Source organism: Anguilla anguilla, chromosome 4, assembly GCF_013347855.1.
Source record: "Anguilla anguilla isolate fAngAng1 chromosome 4, fAngAng1.pri, whole genome shotgun sequence".
In the NCBI taxonomy this organism is placed as follows: Eukaryota; Metazoa; Chordata; class Actinopteri; order Anguilliformes; family Anguillidae; genus Anguilla; species Anguilla anguilla.
In genome coordinates, this window is record NC_049204.1 from 5,207,280 (window position 1) to 5,225,854 (window position 18,575).

General features: G+C 49.1%; 1 long non-coding RNA gene across 1 annotated transcript; it reads left to right on the top strand.

Annotated features, from left to right (window-relative positions):
• The first annotated feature begins 1,516 nt into the window (after positions 1 to 1,516).
• On the top strand, positions 1,517 to 6,782 carry LOC118225608. Its single transcript, XR_004764851.1, has 3 exons — positions 1,517 to 1,673; positions 3,092 to 3,209; positions 6,209 to 6,782. It is a non-coding gene; the product is annotated as an uncharacterized LOC118225608 (long non-coding RNA).
• Positions 6,783 to 18,575: the final 11,793 nt, after the last annotated feature.

Consider the following 18,575-nt stretch of genomic DNA (forward strand, 5'->3'; position numbering starts at 1 on the left):
CCCCCCCCCCCCCCCCCCCCCCCCCGTCGTATTACGCATTATTACGCCCCAAGTTCTTTATTGCAGCTCGTCTATGACGGGATAACATGGGGGCTAAGCTCCTTAGCGCCGAATTACAATTATTGGAGAAGAATCGGGACCCCCTTGGGCGGGGTGGGATGGTGGGGGGGGTGGGGGGGGGGGCTGCTCAGAGACCACGGCCCTGCTTTTGTGATCAGCACTACAGATGAAGTGCTTTTAATACGCATATAATCAATGTTTCATTACACGTCGACTGCTTTTCATTAAGGAGTTACTCAGGAGGGTTTTTATTTTATTGCATTCCTGATCTGGGGGGGTGGGGTGTTAATCTCCTTTTCTACACCACACACACACACACACACACACACACGTACACACGCACACACACATACACACAGACACATACTAAAACACACAAACATGCACACACACGTGCGCACACAAACACAAGTAATTGTTCTTTAATACTACACAATAAAAACTAATTTAACGCCTATGCATTATAAAAGACGACGTATTTAAGAAAAATAAAAAAGGATGTAGCTGTGAATGCAAAGGAAGCCATAAAAAAACCGCCTTCCGTTGGGAAAGAGAGGGAAACTGCTTCAGTAGGGCAGAGTGCCTCTGACACTATTTTTACTGTAAACAGCGTTCACAGCAACGAAAACACTCAAGAACTCTGGGCTGACGCTGTGTGTGAGTTCTGCGACTCAATCTCGACTTAAATGTGAACTCACAGGGGAAAAAAACCCGTGCTGCCACAGCACCAGACACAGAGCCCGCCCCTGGCATCGGGCCACAACGATCCAAGGGCCACGAAATCCAAAATTCAAAAGCACCTCCTCCAACCATTCGGCCATCTTTGTTTTTTAGTGCCACCTAAAAAATCCCTAAAAAGCAGACGCTGAGCAGAAAAAAGAACGCAGTCACTTCCTTTCGGAGGCTGCTAATGAGGATGGACTGGCTGAGGGAACGGGCTTAAATGGCACCTGAGCCAGGTGTTTTCACTCAAGTGCTCCCCAGTGTAAGAGGCTGTTAGCGTGCCTCGCTAGCGGGCATGCACGTGTGACCCCCCCCCCCTCCCCTTCCCCCTTAAAACAGAGAGACTGAAATAATTGGGAAACAGAGCAACTGGTATAATTAATAATCAGCGCACATGTTTAATAGCCTGCTTACCTCAGAAAAAGGTTAGAAATGCACGCCCACACACACAATCACATACACCCACACGTGCACGCACACACACACACACACACACACACACATACACACAAACACGCACACACACATACACAGTCTCAGACACATACACAGACAGACACACACACACCCACTCACAGACACACACGCACACACACACAAGCAGGCACACACACACACATGCATGCACCCACACACACACAAACACAAACACACACACACATACACACACACAGTGAAAAGTGAACAGCTAGTGTGACTGTCAGGATTGAAACACCATGTTTTTTCTTGCCCTGGTATCTGAAGGACATGCCGCATTTATTTTTCAACCCCGAGCATTTGGAGAAAAGCTGCCCTTTCTCTTGGTTCCCCGAAGCAGAAGCAGGATTTTGTGGCCGCACACCTACACCTACGGAGGACGATATAGATGTAGCAGCTGAAAATGATGAGGGGTATGCTATTTCCAGTTTCACGCCATGTTCAGTCAATGGTTCAGTCTATAACACTAAGGCCTGTATCCCTTGAAGCTCAACAGCAAGGCTGCCCATCCCTGTTCCTGGAGATCTACCATCCTGTTGGTTTTAATTTCCTAAATATGGCACACCTGACCAATCAGCAGCTCAATGCAGTCTCTTAGCTCCTGAATGAGGTGCCTTGTTTGGAGTGAAAAACCTACAGGACAGTAGATCGCCAGGAACAGGACTGGGCAGCCCTTGCTTTGCTAATATATTCTAACTGTCCAATGGAGACATGATAAGATAGTTACCACGCTGAAAATACATTGCGAATATGTTTTAACAAAACGAGAGTTCAGTACAGTAACCTCTGCAAGCCAGAGGGTGCAGTCACCAATCGCGTCCCTCCCTGAAGGGGCCATCAGCCTATGAAAGTGTGCTGTCTAAATCAGAGGTCAGAGGTCATAGGTCGTCAGGCAGCCGCCAGGGACCCAGGGAGTGGGGGGGGGGGGGTAAGCCTAGCCGAACCTCATTATGTCTGCCGCAGACCTAGCTTTGTTTTGCTGTCAACAGACGAAATTTGAAGACGGGGCTTCAAACGCCAACGAGGGGCTAATATTTCTCCCTACATCAAGGGAAGGCCCTTTTCTCTGGAAAAAAAGGGCAATCATTAGGCTAATAAATAGCCTTGGACGTGTACGCGCAGACTGGCATTCAGTCCATTCAGTCCGGGGTTTATTATTTGTCTCAATGTGTAACTGTGTGCCATGAAATTAAAGGTGATGACAGGAGAGATAATGGCTTTAGGATTTCCTTTGCCCGGCTTAACTTTCAGGTTCTAGTCAAAAATGGGAGACATCAAAGAAGGTTTATTTTTTAAATTTTTTTTCATAAAGTGTCGGGTATTATGCGGCTGTAAATGATCTTCATGGAAAAATGGCCGGATATACTTGTGTGTTGTTGGTGCAAATGTGTGGTTTTTGTGTCAAAGGTGTATTTTAAAAACTAAAAATATGCTTTTCCCTGAGAACGCCACCTTCTTCTCTCTGTATCGTGCTGACATTTTACGTGCAAATACTTAAACGGGTAAACCGGACAGTACCAAAATTGCAATACCTAAACGGAGAAACATTTTTAACCCTTTAAGGTGTGAGATCAGAAGTATGCAATTAGAATGTTCTCTTTAAAGTCACTTCGGTTCAAATGTCCAAAAAGGACAGCTTGTTTAAAAATAAAAAAAAAATAAAAAAATAAAACAAACTTAATTACAATGGGTTAGTACTGAAATGGGATTTAAATGAAATGTGATTTTGCCAAGGAGAGGCAGCTGAAAAGAACATGCCTTCTGGACAAAAACCATGCCGTTCAGGGCTGATTATCCAGAGCTCTCTCTCTCTCTCTGCTTCCCTTTAAAGTCAGATCCAATCCGGCAGCCTGTGAGAGAGCCGCTGGGTCACGGTTTGCGCGGGCCAGGAAGAGGCTCATAAAACGCTGTTCCTCTCTCGGTCTTTCGCTCGGCTCTTGGAATCGTGGGTAAGACGACGCTGAAGGCTCGCCGCTCGGAACGTGGCCAGCTCCCCTGCGTGTGATCACCTGACACGCTACTGTCCTGCCGCCTCCTAAACTCTGCCCCCTCACCCCCCCCCCCCCCCCAGCCCCCCCCGTAATCCAGCCTGGAAACCGTAGAGTATCTGGCCTGTTTGAGCATCAGCTGGCCAGCTTGGCCAGGGGTAGGGTGGGGAGGTAAGTGGGGGGGGGGGGGGGGGGCTTTCCTCTTCGTCTGGCCGATGGTTCTCCCCCTCCCCCGCACAGCCCCCCCCCCCCCCCCCCCCCCTCACAGTTTTATCCACCGCGTGTCGGTGGTGTGACAGTGGTACACTTTCCAGCCAACGGCCTTGGCTCCGCCCCCCGGGGCGATTTGGAGTGGGCAGCAGCGCCGCCGCCCCCCCCCCCCCCCTCCTCCGCAGCACGGGGGCGAGAAAAGGCGCCGCTTTTCCAAAACCTTCGCTTGCGCTCCGTCCCCCCCAGCCCGCCTTCTGTCGCCATTTTCCCGCTCTTTTCGCACGACACGTTGCGGAAAATCACATTCCGAACAGCTCCTGAGGCTATAAAGCCACAGATCGCTTCGTCCCCCCCTCCCCCTTCGTCGCCCCCCCCCCACCCCCACCCAACCCCCCCCCACCCACTTTCATCTGAGTATGGATTAGATGAAACCACGGGCAAGCGTGCGCGGTTTGGGCCGCCATCGTCCAGGTCCTGCAGACACGGTTAATATGCAGCTCGATCGCATGTAGCGTGTTGCTAGAAAAAGGGGAAAAAAATCTTCTGAAAAGAGAAAACTGAAAGTATCATCAAGCAAAGTGCAAACAAAGCGCACACAAGAGATAAAACAGGGGGTGGCAGTGTAGTATATGGATAAGGAACAGGTTCAATTCCCAGGAAGGACACTTGAGCAAGGTACTTATATATATATCCCGCTGTATAAATGGATGGGATGTAAATGCTGTGTAAAAGTTGTGTGAGTCGCTCTGGATAAGAGCGTCCGCTAAATGCCTGTAATGTAATGTAATGCAAAATGTTAAGAGAATAACTACTCAATATTCCTCGCAGTTCCCTCTCAACACCTGGCACAGGTAACCCTAGTCCAGGAGTCCCTGAGATGTTTCTGGCTGTTGTTCCATCTTTCGGATTTTGTTCTGTTTTTGTTCCATACGAGCAGGGTTTCTCATTCGACGCAGTCAATTTTTTTTAGTCTGAGCTGGAGGCTGAATTTTTGATAAATGTTTGGTGCCTCTGTCACGTGGTCACCTGCCCTCGTTAGACCTGCTAATTAATCCCGGTATGTGCTGCATTAAGCGGTTTGGGAGGGGGGGAACAAAAAAACCAAAAACATCTCTCAGTCTCCAGGATCCAGGCCTTCCTACGTATCTCCTCTCCGTGCTACGCAGTCAAATTCAGTGCGAAAGGTAATAACACTTAACTTAATCATCACTAACTGCAGCCTCGGTCTTTAATAACTGGACTAATCTGACGGAAAGTGTGTCTGATTATAGATTACCTGGGAATGCACGCTGACTAAAAATAGGAGGGGAGGAAAAACTCTTGTTTTTGGAAAACCTTGTTAGCCACCACCTCCCCACCCCACCCCACCCCACCCCTCGCCTTCTCCTTACCGTAATTCCTACGCCCGAAGGATGGCTGCGATCCGAGTTGAACAGCCAGTTGCACGTCCCGATTGAAAAGGGAAACTCGTAAAAAAAATGATCACGTTTTACGAGACCTTTTCGTGAGGGGTCTGCTCAAGGGGAGGCGGCAAACTGGGGTCTGCTTTTTATTTTATTTTTTTTGTCTAATGGAAAACAGGAGGTCTACACCTTCCCCTGCCCCACCTCCTCCTCCTCCTCCTCTTCTCCTGACTGCTCACACAGGAGATGGGCAGACTGCTCAAGGAAGGGGGGGGGGGGGTTAAATCCCAAAACCCGCACCCCGGCCCGCCGAAGAAGCCGTCCTCCTCAGCACGCACCCGCGAACCGCCCGCCATCAGGATCAGGAAGGATGATCCCTCAAAAAAAAACACGAAAAAAAAACCGCTATAAAGACCCCTTACTATCGAATGCAGTGCATCTAGTCTACAAGATGAATTAACAGACCTGTCTGGAAGTTTACTGTGAAGCGTGTTTACATTACATTACAGGCATTTAGCAGACGCTCTTATCCAGAGCGACTTACACAATTTTTTACATAGCATTTTACATTGTATCCATTTATACAGCTGAATATGTACTGAAGCAATTCTGGTTAAGTACCTTGCTCAAGGGTACAACGGCAGTGTCCTTACCCAGGAATCGAACCTGTGACCTTTTGGTTACAAGCCCAGTTCCTTACCCACTGTGCTACACAAGACGCCATGAAGAGCCCTTACTACCGAATGCAGTGCATCTGGTCTACAAGACGAATTAACAGACCTGTCTGGAAGTTTACTGTGAAACGTGTTTATGGGTCCTTTATGAACACGATCCCGCTTTTTGTGGTTGCAATATTTATGGTGCTGTTTTCGTTACATAGCTTCTTGCTTCGTTAATAGTTTTGTTTTATTGTTTTCTCTCTGTTGTACCCAGAGGAGGTAAATTTAACGTCTAGCTGCACCACAAAAGGGGACCTCAATCCGAGTCCAAAAAAGGACAGATTTCTAGAAATGCGATTTTTGTAACGTTCCTCAGTTTCCCCCCCAGTATGTAACTGTTTTGGAAAGGTGCAAACTGGCGGTATGTCATCGAATGGCAACAGAGAGGTGTAAATAACACAGAGCAAATACAAGGGGGAGAGAGGAGGATGAGAGCACCGATGCAAAGAATGCTAGGAGATTTGGCTGAGCACCCAGACCCCCGCCCCAAGCTCCCACCCCCCTACCGCATCCAGGCCCCCCCCCCACCCTCCCACCCGAACTCCAGCATCTCTCTCCAGCTGCAGCCTCTCTCTCTCTCTCCACGCTGGAGCCTCCGGCCCCATGATGAACGCATTTTCAATTACAGGCGCAGAGAGACAGTGAGAGGGGGTGAAGGTTTGAGGTTTGGGGGGGAGGGCGCCAGTCCCACCCCTGGAAGCTAAACGCCCCACTCCGCCCCAGACGCCCCCAGACGCTCCCAGACGCCCCCACACGAGGCTTTTCATGCTGGGCTGGCAAGGCCAACAGGCTGGCCCAAAACCCCGCCATTTAACAGACACCCCAGGCCGGCCTGCCATGGCCACACTTTGAAGGGACACCTGCAGTGAAACTGTATCTGTAGGGCCCCCAGACTGTAACCTCATCCTGGCCCCTGGCCCCCCCAGGGGGAGAAGGGGGGGAGCTGGAGTAGACATCCAGACGTGCCACACCGCCCCTTTGAAGATTATTATAGGTGGCAGTGGATGACTCCCGAGAGGAGGGGGCGGAGCTTATCAAGCGTGTGTGATGCTGACATCATCGCAGGGGGCAATGCAGGTATGGGGGAGAGGGGGATGGGTCTCTGGCAGGTACAGACAGCTCACCTGGGTCAGCTTCACCTGTATAGAATTCCTAGGAGAAAAAAACTTCTTTGGCCAAAGTGCTCCAGTCTCAAAGAGGGTCTAGCCCCCCCCCCCACCCCCGACCCCACCCTATCCCACCGCACCCCCACACCCACCTTGGTAGGCAGTTTCTGTAAACAAACTGCCAATGCATGAAGGCTGAACTAAAACTGCCCCTTTTGCCCCCTTCCTCTCCCATGCCTATAACAGAAAGGTCTTACTGGGCGGCAGTGTAGCACAGTAAGTAAGGAATTGGGCTTGTAACCGAAAGGTCGCAGGTTCGATTCCTGGGTAGGACACTGCCGTTGTACCCTTGAGCAAGGTACTTAACCTGAATTGCTTCAGTACATATCCAGCTGTATAAATGGATACAATGTAAAATGCTATGTAAAAGTTGTGTAAGTCGCTCTGGATAAGAGCGTCTGCTAAATGCCTGTAATGTAATGTAAATGTAATGTACTGTATCCAAGGGGCAGAGACTAAGCCCCAGACTAATCCCTAACCCCTCTCCCCTGCTCTCTTGCTTCTTCCCCTCTTGAAACACTTACTGCGGTTGCTGCTCCCCGCCTCCAGTCACGGGACGCATAAATAAGAGACAGTCCCTTTTTTTTTTTTTTTGGAATTTCGTGCCAACTTCTGCACTTAATTATTCCGCCAGATATCTTTGGATTAAGTCATGAGACGCAGCTGCAGCCTGCAGTACGCGGATCGTTTGGAGGTAACGTTCGTTCCCCTATCGGCCTGAACCGGTACATAGCCCTTCCAACCACAAAACACACACACACACACACACACACACACACATCAGCCCACCAGGACTGGACAGCATAGAGAATATTGAAAATCAAGATATCATGATATACTGCACATGCACTGAATCTATTTTGTACCTTTAATGGGGGTGAAATTACCTCCATCATAATCTGCTATCCATTCCCTAAATCCTGTTGCTTCTCTTTGACAGAACTTTTTATCCCACTTATAAGGGGTGTTACCCATATTGCCTGCTTCCCCCCACCCCCTCCCACCCCAACACAATAAATCATCAACATTTCAACATTTCCTGAGAATTGAATTTGAACCATATTGTACATTTCATGTTTCACATTAAACCTTCCCAGGCTAAAAAAAAAACAAAAAAAAAACCACAAGAAAAAGCAGTACAAACAGCAAACAACGCTCAAGAGACAGTTGGTTGTCCACTCTGATTTCCTCCCACAGTCTAAAGACGTGGCAGGCCTGTGCATGTGGCAGCCACGCTATGTGGCGCTCAGTCAGAGGGCATTTAACCTGTTCTACCCGGTACCACACTTTCCTCTCTTTCGTTCACACTCTTTTCTCTTTGTCTCTCATCCAGAGAGACAACGCACACAGCTTACATTTAGCTTTATGTGCTATCCATTAAATTAATGTAATCGCGCAGGGATTGGGAGGGGGGACAAGGGGGGGACAAGGGGGGGGGCATGGGGGACAGGGGGGCCTGGGGGGGGTGGGGCCCAGTTGGAGATCTTTCCATGGGGCCCAAAATCCCTGCCGGCACCCCTCGGTGGCAGCGTAACATGGGTAATGGGTAAGGAACTGAACTTGTTGTAACCTGCAGGTTTGATTCCCAAGTAGGACATTGCTGTTGTACCCTTGTTCAAGGCACTGTACTTAACCTGAATTGCTTCAGTATATGCCCAGCTGTATAAATGTATACTATGGTGAGATGCGAACAAGAAAAGAAAGTTAGTTGTGTAAGTCTCTCTGGATAATGGAATCTGCTAAATGCTGTTAATGTAATGTAGGGTACAGCAGCTGTGCCCCATACTTTGGAAGTGCACCCATAAACCCAGTTCCCATTAGCTGTCGCTCAATTTATGTATCACTCTCTTTCTCTCCCAGTCTTTCCACCTCTCTGCCTCTATCTCTCTTTCACTCACTCATTCTACCTCTCTGTATCCCTCTCTGTCTACTTCCTGTCAGTCCTGAACTACTACTTTTTAAAAAAAGGAATTATCTATCTACTTCAGCTTCTGTTAAAAAAAAGCCCATCCACCATCGCGCAAGTAAAACTCACACTGTTCTCTTCGCTTCAAGGTCTCTTTGTTTAAATAATATGAAAAATTAGGCCTCGCACAAGGGAATACAACGAGACGATTAGCTCGACGGAATTTAAAACGAGCGCTCTGTTGCCACCGCGTTGCATCACACCTCCGACCGTTTCAGACGGGATTATGGGAAATCCGGGTTTCTCAGCGAAGAGAGGGAAGATGACAGGGAGATCAGCTGACCTCTTAAGCACTTCCTCTTAAGCGCGTCTGTGGCGGGACTGAGCCGTAAATGGCTTTTGCGGTCTTGCTACCGACGTCCGATTGCTTTTGTGTGATGCAACGCACCTCAGCGTGAGTCCGCTGTCTGGGACTGGCCTCTTAAAAAAGGATAATAGCCTTTATGGTAATGCCCCACATCAACCACGTCTGTACAGAGCGAAATCAGCCAGAGGGGAGAAGTCCTCTGAGATTCACCTGAGATTCAATTTCGGATTTGGGATCTGAATTTAAAAAAAAAAAATTTTTTAAACATTACGGGGGCAGTCTCAGGTCTCCTTGGTAACCTTAGGTAACCCTCCCGTGGGCCTTCTGAAAAATCACACACTGCAGATGCCCTATCCAGGGGCCCCGTAAGGTTAAGTTAGGGTAAAGTTAGGCGAATTCCAAGGGCCCTGACTGATAGGGGCCCTCAAAAAGCATTAGAACACTGGGGCCCAATATGAGATCTTTTCATTGGGCTCAAAGGCCCAGGTGGCGCTTTTGGGTCCTTTCAGAAACCCCCCCCCCCCCCCCCCCCATGCATCAGGAGTGTGAGCTCTCACCTGTCTTCTTGCACACCGTGAGCCTGCAGGCAAGAGGTTCTGGATAAGGTTTAGGTTTGTGGTCATTTGTGGTTATTTCTGTAGGGAACCCTGAATTGTGCCGAACTCTCGGCGCTACATAGATATCCGGAATGCCCCACCATGGCGTAATACTCCTGCCACACACAGTGTACAGCATGTTTCAGGCCAGAAAATGGGGCTGTTTGAACAGATCCTGGATCAGTGTTAGGCGACGCTGTTTCCTGAGCTGGTTATGGATATGATGCAGGGTCGACAGGTCAGAGGTCAACTGAACGCTTTCCAGGAATTCCTTTTTTCTGTTTTTTTGTTTTCTTTTTTGTTTTTGTTTTTGTTTTTGTTTTTTTCTCTTTTTTCCTCAAACACAACCCAGTCGCTCGGAGGCGATCCAGTCCAGGGATGCAGGCGCGACCAAAATCAAAAACCACATCCTCTTTACGCCCCCGCTCCTCCTAACCTGCCCCCCCCCCACCCCGAGCAGCCGCACAAAGACTCGCTCTCCGAGGCGTCGGCGCTTCTACGCTCGCCGAACGTCGAAAGGGGAGGGCTGTTGAAAGGCGGGCAGCTGTAGCTGGGAGCGCGTTGGCTCGAACCCTCCCCCCCCAAGTGCCGAGCGCTTCATCGTCTTCATCGGTCTGGTGCTTCTTCTTCTCTGGCCCCGGCAGCTAAAACGCCTCATTTTTTTTTACTTCTGAGAAGAAAGACGGGCTGCTTCTGTGCGGAGAAACTCTCCGGCGGTGTGATCCGTGTCCAAGGTCACTCCTCATTCCGCATTTTATTCCTCGAGTGTTTTAACTGCAGGTACACACAAAAAAAAATAAGGCTTGTTATATAATCTCCACAGTATGAATTTAGAAAACTGAGGGCCTGATTTATTAAGACCTTTTAGCATGTGCAAATCCTTGTGATGTGTGCACACGCTCTCGCTGGTCTGGAAAAGTTGTAATCCAGGTCTGGTGCTGTTAGCCACACAACCCAGGTGGATGCATTTATGACCTCTCACATTGTAAGTCGCTGTTGATGAGAGCGTCTGCTAAGTGAACGTCATGCAATTTAAACCTTTCTTGTCGGAGGTGGTTTTCTACAGAAAAACCCCTTGGAGTCAGGCAGTCTTTTTTGGACAGACAGTGCAGAGGAAATGCTGGCTTTGTGCGTCTACCAGACGACGCAAAGCAGGAAACTCAGACTCAAATCCTGGAGGGGAGAGGGGGTCGGAGGACATTTGCACGGCTTCCAGTGTGTTTCTGCCATTTTTTTAGTGCTTCAGTTTGAGCCGTTGACTGGCTGAAGGATTCACACGCACACACCTTGTATCCAAAGGACTAAATTAGCTGCTGGCTGAAAGGAAGGCAGAGAAAATTCACAGACGTTGTGACCACCCCCAGGACTGGAGTTGGAGAGTCTAAGTTCCCCGTGATAAAGGAAGTGAGGCATTGTGGGCCCCATCAGCGAGGAATGAGTCTGTGGGGTGCTGGGGACCCCCAGCCCCCCATACCTCCGGAGGCATGGGGGAGGGTGGGGTGGGGGGGGTGTCATGAGCTCCTCCAGTGAGACAGGGGGGTGTCTGGTGCTGGAGAGACGGCGGGCGCTACGGGGTGCCAAGGAACCCCGCTGGGTACACCCCACCCCCTTGCCCCTTGGGGGCTCCCAAACCAGCACGGAGCGGACCGAGGTCAGGTGCCCGCTGTGAGGTGGTTGTACTTCCTGTGGGGGGGGGGGGGGGGGGGGGGGTACCAGGGACCCCTGGGCCCTCCAGCGCAGCAGGGAGCACACAGCTCACTCCATCAGCACAATGGGGGGGCTGAGATGGCCAGACCCCAAAAATGATAATAATAATAATAATAATAATAAGAAGAAGAAGAAGAAGAAGAAGAAGAAGGAAGAGGAAGATGCAGAAGTAGTTGAAGAAGAAGAAACAGAAGGAAAAGTAGAAAAAGAAAAAGAAGAAGACAAAGCTTATTTACCAGAACTCAATAATGCATGTAAGTTAGATTTAAGAGCCAGAGTTCACATTACTCCATCAGTACTTTAGCGTCTCTGCCCCGTGTCTGCAAGAGCGGGTAGCTGCCCCCGGGAGTTTGGGATCCTCCCCCAGGCTCCTTCCACTTTTCTCCCTTTTCCCTCACCTCTTCCAGCCTCGGCCCACTGGACCCGGAATATCTGTAAAGATCCTTGAATAAAACTGAACTGGACAGAATTAAATTATTTCTCATCATTCACATGCATTTAAAATTGATATTTTGGGCCAGTGTTAAACAACTCCATCCTCATATTCCTGGCTATTCTCATTCCTAGATTACTGTATCGATCCTGTATAATACTGAACAGAGTCTCTGTTTATTATTGCACAGGCTATATATGGCATCTAATTTTAAATGTTGTCAGTTTGCTTGTATGTTTTACACCCAGGCCATGAATTAATATGTGTGCTATGTCCAAAGGGAGCAGGAGTCCAGCGCGTTTTACACGTGAGTAACCGCCAGGTACATTCAAACCAGGGATGAAGAAGTCATTGCTGGGCCTCAGAAGTCTTTGTGATTAATGAGCCTTCAATCATTTTTCCCTGATACCTGCCATTATTTGGGGTGGGGGGTGGGGGGAGGGGGGGGGGGGGGCTATGAGAAGGGTGGGGGTGAACTGTGGGGCCATGCAGGGGCAGAACTAACTTTAATTCTTGTCGTTCCGACCCCTTTGCAAGGTATGGGAAAAATAGCATCAAACCGAGAGTTTTTTTTGGGGATGCAGGGAAAGAGAGAGAGAGAGAGAGAGTGGGGTTTGCTGAATGGTGAATGGGAAGAAAGGAGAAAAGAACTGAAAGAGGGGAAAGGGAATCCGGGGTCCCGGGTCAATGGAGGGCGGGGTGGGGGACCCCCAGCAATGAATTAGCCGTGCCCTTCCCTGGTGTTGATATTTCCCTCAATGGCTCCTCTTTCTCTCTAAAGTGGGCATTGCTAGGCCCCTCTCGACACACTAAATTTGGCCATTGTGCTTTTGGGGTGTGGAGGGGTTTGGGGGGGGGGGGGTGCAGGCCATGGTATGTTGAGGCAAGGCAAGGTGATGAGCCATTTGGGAGGTGGGACGGGGTGAGGTGGGGTGGGGTGGGGCGGCGGGGGGACAGACAGCAGAACCTGACTGTTACCTCAATAGCGCCTCCGCCCCCGCCACCCCCCCCTCGCCCAGCTGCAGTGGGAATGTTTCGAGACCCGGGACCCGCTTTTTTCCGGGACCCCCGTAATGAGCCCCTCGGCTCGGTGAATGGCGGGCCCCATTGTTAGGTCCCGGGACCATTAAACCGCCCCCACTGGGCAAACAGAGCCGCCCCCTTCCTTTATGCCGGCCGAACCGACCACAAAGAGGGGGCTGGCGGGGACACAGAAGGGGCCTGCTTTTTGTGCACTGTCTTTTGGAAACCCCCCCTCCCCACCCCACCCCCCTCAAAGGGGAGGCTCCGTATCGGTTCTTAGCACTAATATATCGCTGGATTCTCTTGTCTGGCGATGCAGAGTTTTGATGTGAACACAATTGTCCATGAGGCCCCAGTGTGCCAAACCTGAACTTAAACGGGGAGTTACAGAGGCGGATTATAGATCATGTTTATATTATCTGTCTATAAAGAGAGAGAGAGACGGAGAGAGAGAGAGTGAGAGAGAGAGAGAGAGAGAGAGAGAGAGAGAGCGCAAAATGTTAACTGGTTTGTATATATATCTGATCCCATTTGGCCTCTTGTAAACTATTAGCAATAAACTGACAATGAACATTTTACTGCATAGCCTATGTATAGGATATAAAGAAATATGTATTTGCATGCATACGTCATATTTAAAACGGGTTAAATGACCTCTGTGTTTATTTGGGCGGTTTATTTACATATTTATTAAAATGCATTTATGTCTAGGCGTAATGGAGCACCTTCGGCAAGGGAAACGTCTCATGTACTGTTGAGAAATGTGTCGCCGACAGTAGGCTAATAAATAAATCCCAGAGTGAAATTTGCTCTTCTGGCGACTGACATATCCCCTCGCTGACAAACGCCGCAGTCATCAAATGCGCACTCCACATTTACTAAATAGTGTCTTCATAAACCAGTAGTTACGGTACCTGCTAGATTAGTGAAATAACGGTCATTTATTGGTCAATGGCGTGTCATTTAAAAATTGTTTCCCCGCCTTCGGTCAGACGTTTTATCGCTATAGCGTTTGTAGCATCCAAGCTTTGTGGAATTGTTAGACTGACGGTCGAGGTGAGTAATTATTTTATTACACACGAAAACAAGCACAACTGGTTTAGCATGTGCCTTCATACCACAGTCTGTTCATGAAAAGCCAATCGATTGAAAATCCACAACTCTTCACGAACTTGCAAACTAGAGCTGGCTAACAGCAAGGCAGCTAATGGCTAATCAGTCTCGTGCGGATGGTGTATATTAACCTCGCTCTCTCAAAGCGTACTGCGATGCTATTTAAAATGGCGTATTTTCAGTTTTCCAGAAAGCAGCTTTTCTCTTAATCTCACAAAGAGCATAATCTTTTTCATCAGACGCTAGTTTCTTAGCGTCTACAAAGGCCATACTGAAGTAGCGCTCACAAACTGAACAGTAGAAGTCCTCCTGCGCCATCTTTGTATCAATGGTACTTGATTGAGGTAGTCTATTTGTTCTGCCTGTCCCTTGCTGTATGGGGCTAAATTTCAATGTGAGAAACCAATTCACAGTTTAGGTCCATAACCTAGTAAATGTTCTGACAGAGGAGAGAGAGTTTTCTTTTCCAGTGTGGACAAGAGTAGAGAAAGTTATAGCTAAAGCATAATATGTCATCAAACTGGTGTATAGTGAAAATAATAGTCATCCATTAAAAATGCAGTGTAACAATTCTTGGTCTGAGGTAATACTAAGGATAGCATAACCTTGTGCATGGAAGTCGCCTTTAGCTGAGTCAGTATTGTATTATTTAAACCTATCATAGAAATTAAAAAGTTAGGGAATTCTGTCAAGCAGTAAGTTGGGAATTTCGCACAGCTAGGCCCTTTACAACAGTGAGAATACGACTGAAATGAACCGATGAAATGTCCAGAAAAGAAAGGAAAAATTGGGAGGTTGAAATCAGGCCACTGTGACATCATTCACATGACAACCGGGAGACGGGCGCCATTGGACACAAGCTACTTAAATTACACGCGTCTCAGCGGCGATGACTGTGGAGGACTGTCGTGTAAGGGCGAAAGGGACGCTAACTGCTGTCCGTCACACGGTGGCTATTGGGGTCGCGTTACATTCACGGGCCGATTACGCCCACCGCCTCCCCGGAACGTGGGAAGTCGGGGGGGAGAGAGACAGAGAGACAGAGACTGATTTGTGATACGGATAAATGCCGATGACCGTTTCGGTATTTCGATGCCGCTGTCCTCTGAAAAGTGATCATTGGGTTTGAATAGGTGTGTGGTGCAATTTTTATATTCATGGCAGAAGCCTATGACTAATTATGAAATGTTGGGGTTTTATATTTGCATATTTGAATTTGTCCTTAGGCAAATTCCTAGGATTCCATTGTCTGATTTTTTTTTTTTTTCTGTTTTTTTTTTTGCTGTTGGATGTTTACTGATATGATGTACATCCTGAAGCTCTGGCTTGAGCCCAAGTTCACACCTGACAGCTATGTGACATTGCTCTGATGGCATCTGTGCCCAGAAATATTGTTTGTGACTTGTCCTGATGATGTGTAGAGTTACATTACATTACATTACATTGCAGGTATTTAGCAGACGCTCTTATCCAGAGCGACTTACACAACTTTTTACATAGCATTTTACATTGTATCCATTTATACAGCTGGATATATACTGAAGCAGTGCAGGTTAAGTACCTTGCTCAAGGGTACCACGGCAGTGTCCTTACCCGGGAATCGAACCTGCGACCTTTCAGTTACAAGCCCAGTTCCTTACCCACTGTGCTACCCACCGTGCTACACTCCGTCCTCTGTTGCGGTGTGGGTGGGGGGGACGGGGGGACGGGGGGACGGGGGTATTATTTCGCAGGTGGAGCTGTTGATTCCCTGAGGAGGGGGTTGGGGGGGGGGTTGGATCGGGCACCTCCCTGGACGCCCTAAATCCCCCGTGCCCTTGCATCACCCATCCTGGGGCCTAATCGAGTTCTCATATCAGCAGATCTCCCGCCAGGAGCCAGCGCCTGACGCTCCCGACACCGAGCGCGACGGAGCGACAAATTTCTAGCAGCGGGACGTCTCTGGCACCGTGGCCTGCCTGCAGGGGGGGTCGTGAAAACTACCTGTAACCCCCCAGCCCCCCCCCCCCGCGTTCTGACCCTGCTGAGAAAGCCCCCACGCTGCGCCGGTCATTCGATTAGCCTGCCGCTGAGCGAGTCTCTCTCTTTTGTCTGGCCGCAGGCTCCTGCCGGGCGAACACGCTGTTACCCCGGGAGGGGGTAAAACACAAAGCAAAAAAAAATAATGGTCAAAAAAGGAAAGGGGAGCCGGCTCCTGGGATATGAATAACGAGATCGTGTGACGCGCGGTCGGAGGCGCGCTTTGGCTGTTAGCGCCCGTTAGCGCCCATTAGCGCCATGCCGTCGCCGCGCTGACAGCGAAGCACAGCGCCCCCTGCTGGGAGCTCGGCAGGCCGGCAGCGGGTGGTACAGGCGTTTAGAAACGGCTTCCCGTCGCGCGTGTGTGGGCCAGGGGCTCTCCCTCTCTGGCCCCAGCCCGATGTGAGAATAGCGCTAATATAGGTGCACAGCCGCCTGACTGAATGTGAACTATGCGGTTGTTCCCTGCACTTGGACCGGTACTTCTCTCTAGGGGTTTCGTCATACTTGTTCCTGGTTATGGTTATACACTTTGTTGTACGTCGCAATGGATAAGAGTGTCTGCCAAATGCCTGTAATGTAATGTAATGTAATGTAATGTAATGGAAAAATTCAACCATAATAGTTCTGATCTTCTGGCAGTGCCTGTGTCACATGACCTCTCTATCAGTGTCACATGCTCATCATCCTTTTCTCTAAAGAAACACCTTCATCTCAAAGAGTCCCCCTAGTAATTTACTACTAGTACTGCCACTACTGCTACTAATAATAATAGTAATATTTAATTATTATTGTTATTATTATTAACTGGCTGCAGTTGTGTAATCAGTATTGTGGGTTTACTGTGTCCTGATGCCCCCTCAGGTTTGGTGCACAAAGTTGACGTCAGTGAATCATAAGCACCGAGCAGCTGAAGAGAGTCGCCAACGCTGTGATTTAACGGTGATTTTTTCACCTGATAGAACTCCCCTTTCCCGCCTCAGCTGTGCCCCCCCCCACCCCCCCAAGGCCCCGGTGTGCTCCCGGTGATCAAAGCCAGTGGGCGGGACGCCCTGCCCTTACCCCCCCCCCCCCCCCAATTTTAATCTCATTTGCCGCTCTTTTCTTGGTCCACAATAGGAGGCGGGCTCTGGGCCAGCCCGCTCCCATAATGCACTCTGTTATTTAGTTATGATTAGAATGTCGGTGTTGTGGTGTGGTGGAGAAGCCTGGTGTTGCCCCCGGTGACAAACAAAGGTGATGGAGATGAACAGAGGAACCACAATGAATACCTAAAAAAGAGTCACGTCACACCCTCTTGCCCCCCCCCCCCCCCCCACAGCACCCAGCACCCTGTGCCTGAAAAACAGAGGTACATGCCCCTGCCTGTTCCTTTCCCATGTATATACGGGCACCAGGGTTATGGCGGGGACCCCAGAAATATTTGTGGGTTCACGTTGATGTGCTGGATAGCCCGTGTGGAGAACGCACCTGGTGTTTGTGTGTATACGAGTCCCACGACTGTTTGAAATTTACCCTTTAAGGTGTGAGATCACAAATGTGTGATTAGAATGTTCTTAAGTGAACATTCTAATGCTGATGTAACAATCACTGCTCCTTTGCTGGTGACTGAAAGCAACGTTAGAGTTCAAGAACACTGACTTTTCGAATTTTGAAAAAACATTCCCTAAAACTTTCTCTTCAAAGGGCTAAAGGTCACGCTGCCTATTTGTCACAGAAAGGGTGAAAGCAGGCACCCTTGCTCAATGACAGTGTGGCATGGAAGCATCAATTAAATGCCAAATTCTCTGTCCTGAAAGAATAAGTTGACACCGCTCTCCAACGTCCGGGAAATCCATCAGACCTGACGCAGACCGTACTTGGGGCAACCGTCGCGCGTCCTTCGCTAATGGCCGACGTCAGCAAAAAGTTCCAAGGGCCTTCGCGGGCGTTAGCTTTGAGGCCATCCCGTGCTGAAAAGGGATGTTTCCAAACTCTTAAGATCATTTACACATTCACAGGGGGGCGCGAGGGGGGTGACCCAAGATAAAGGGGTGCGCTGCAATAATTAACCAGGGAAAACGATTCGTTTGGGGACTGACAAGGCCAGGAACAGAAGGGGGCAGGAAATAAGCAGTGATGTGCGTTAGTCACGAGCACACAGCTGCAGACGGCTTTCTCTCGAACCGTCAGCCCAGCAGGATTGATGTCCCGGTCAGTTTGACCCCCGCCTGTCAGTGTTCTCAGGTTCTGTTACGTCAACTGTTCCGATGGATAATGTTAATTTACGTTAAAATATGTGTCTGAATTGTGAATGACAGGACAGTTTCATATGCTATGTTATAAACTTCTGCTTACTACTGCTGCTGCTGCTGTTACTACTGCCACTACTACTACTACTACTACTAATAATAATAGTAATAATAATGCTTGCAAATATAATTTCCCTCTGTTTTTGAACTTCCACAGTTTGAACTTCCATCTGATTGCAATTCCCAGGCAACACTTAAAACAGGGGTCCCAAACTCCGGTCCTGCAGGGCTGCAGCGTCTGCAGGCTTGTGTGGTTTTCCTGTTGGTCCGCGGGCTTTGGATTTTAGGCCTTGGAAAGAACCCAATCGGTGCCCGTAATTAATCACTTTTCTTTACCGAAACATACTGGAAACCAGCAGGCACTGCAGCCCTGC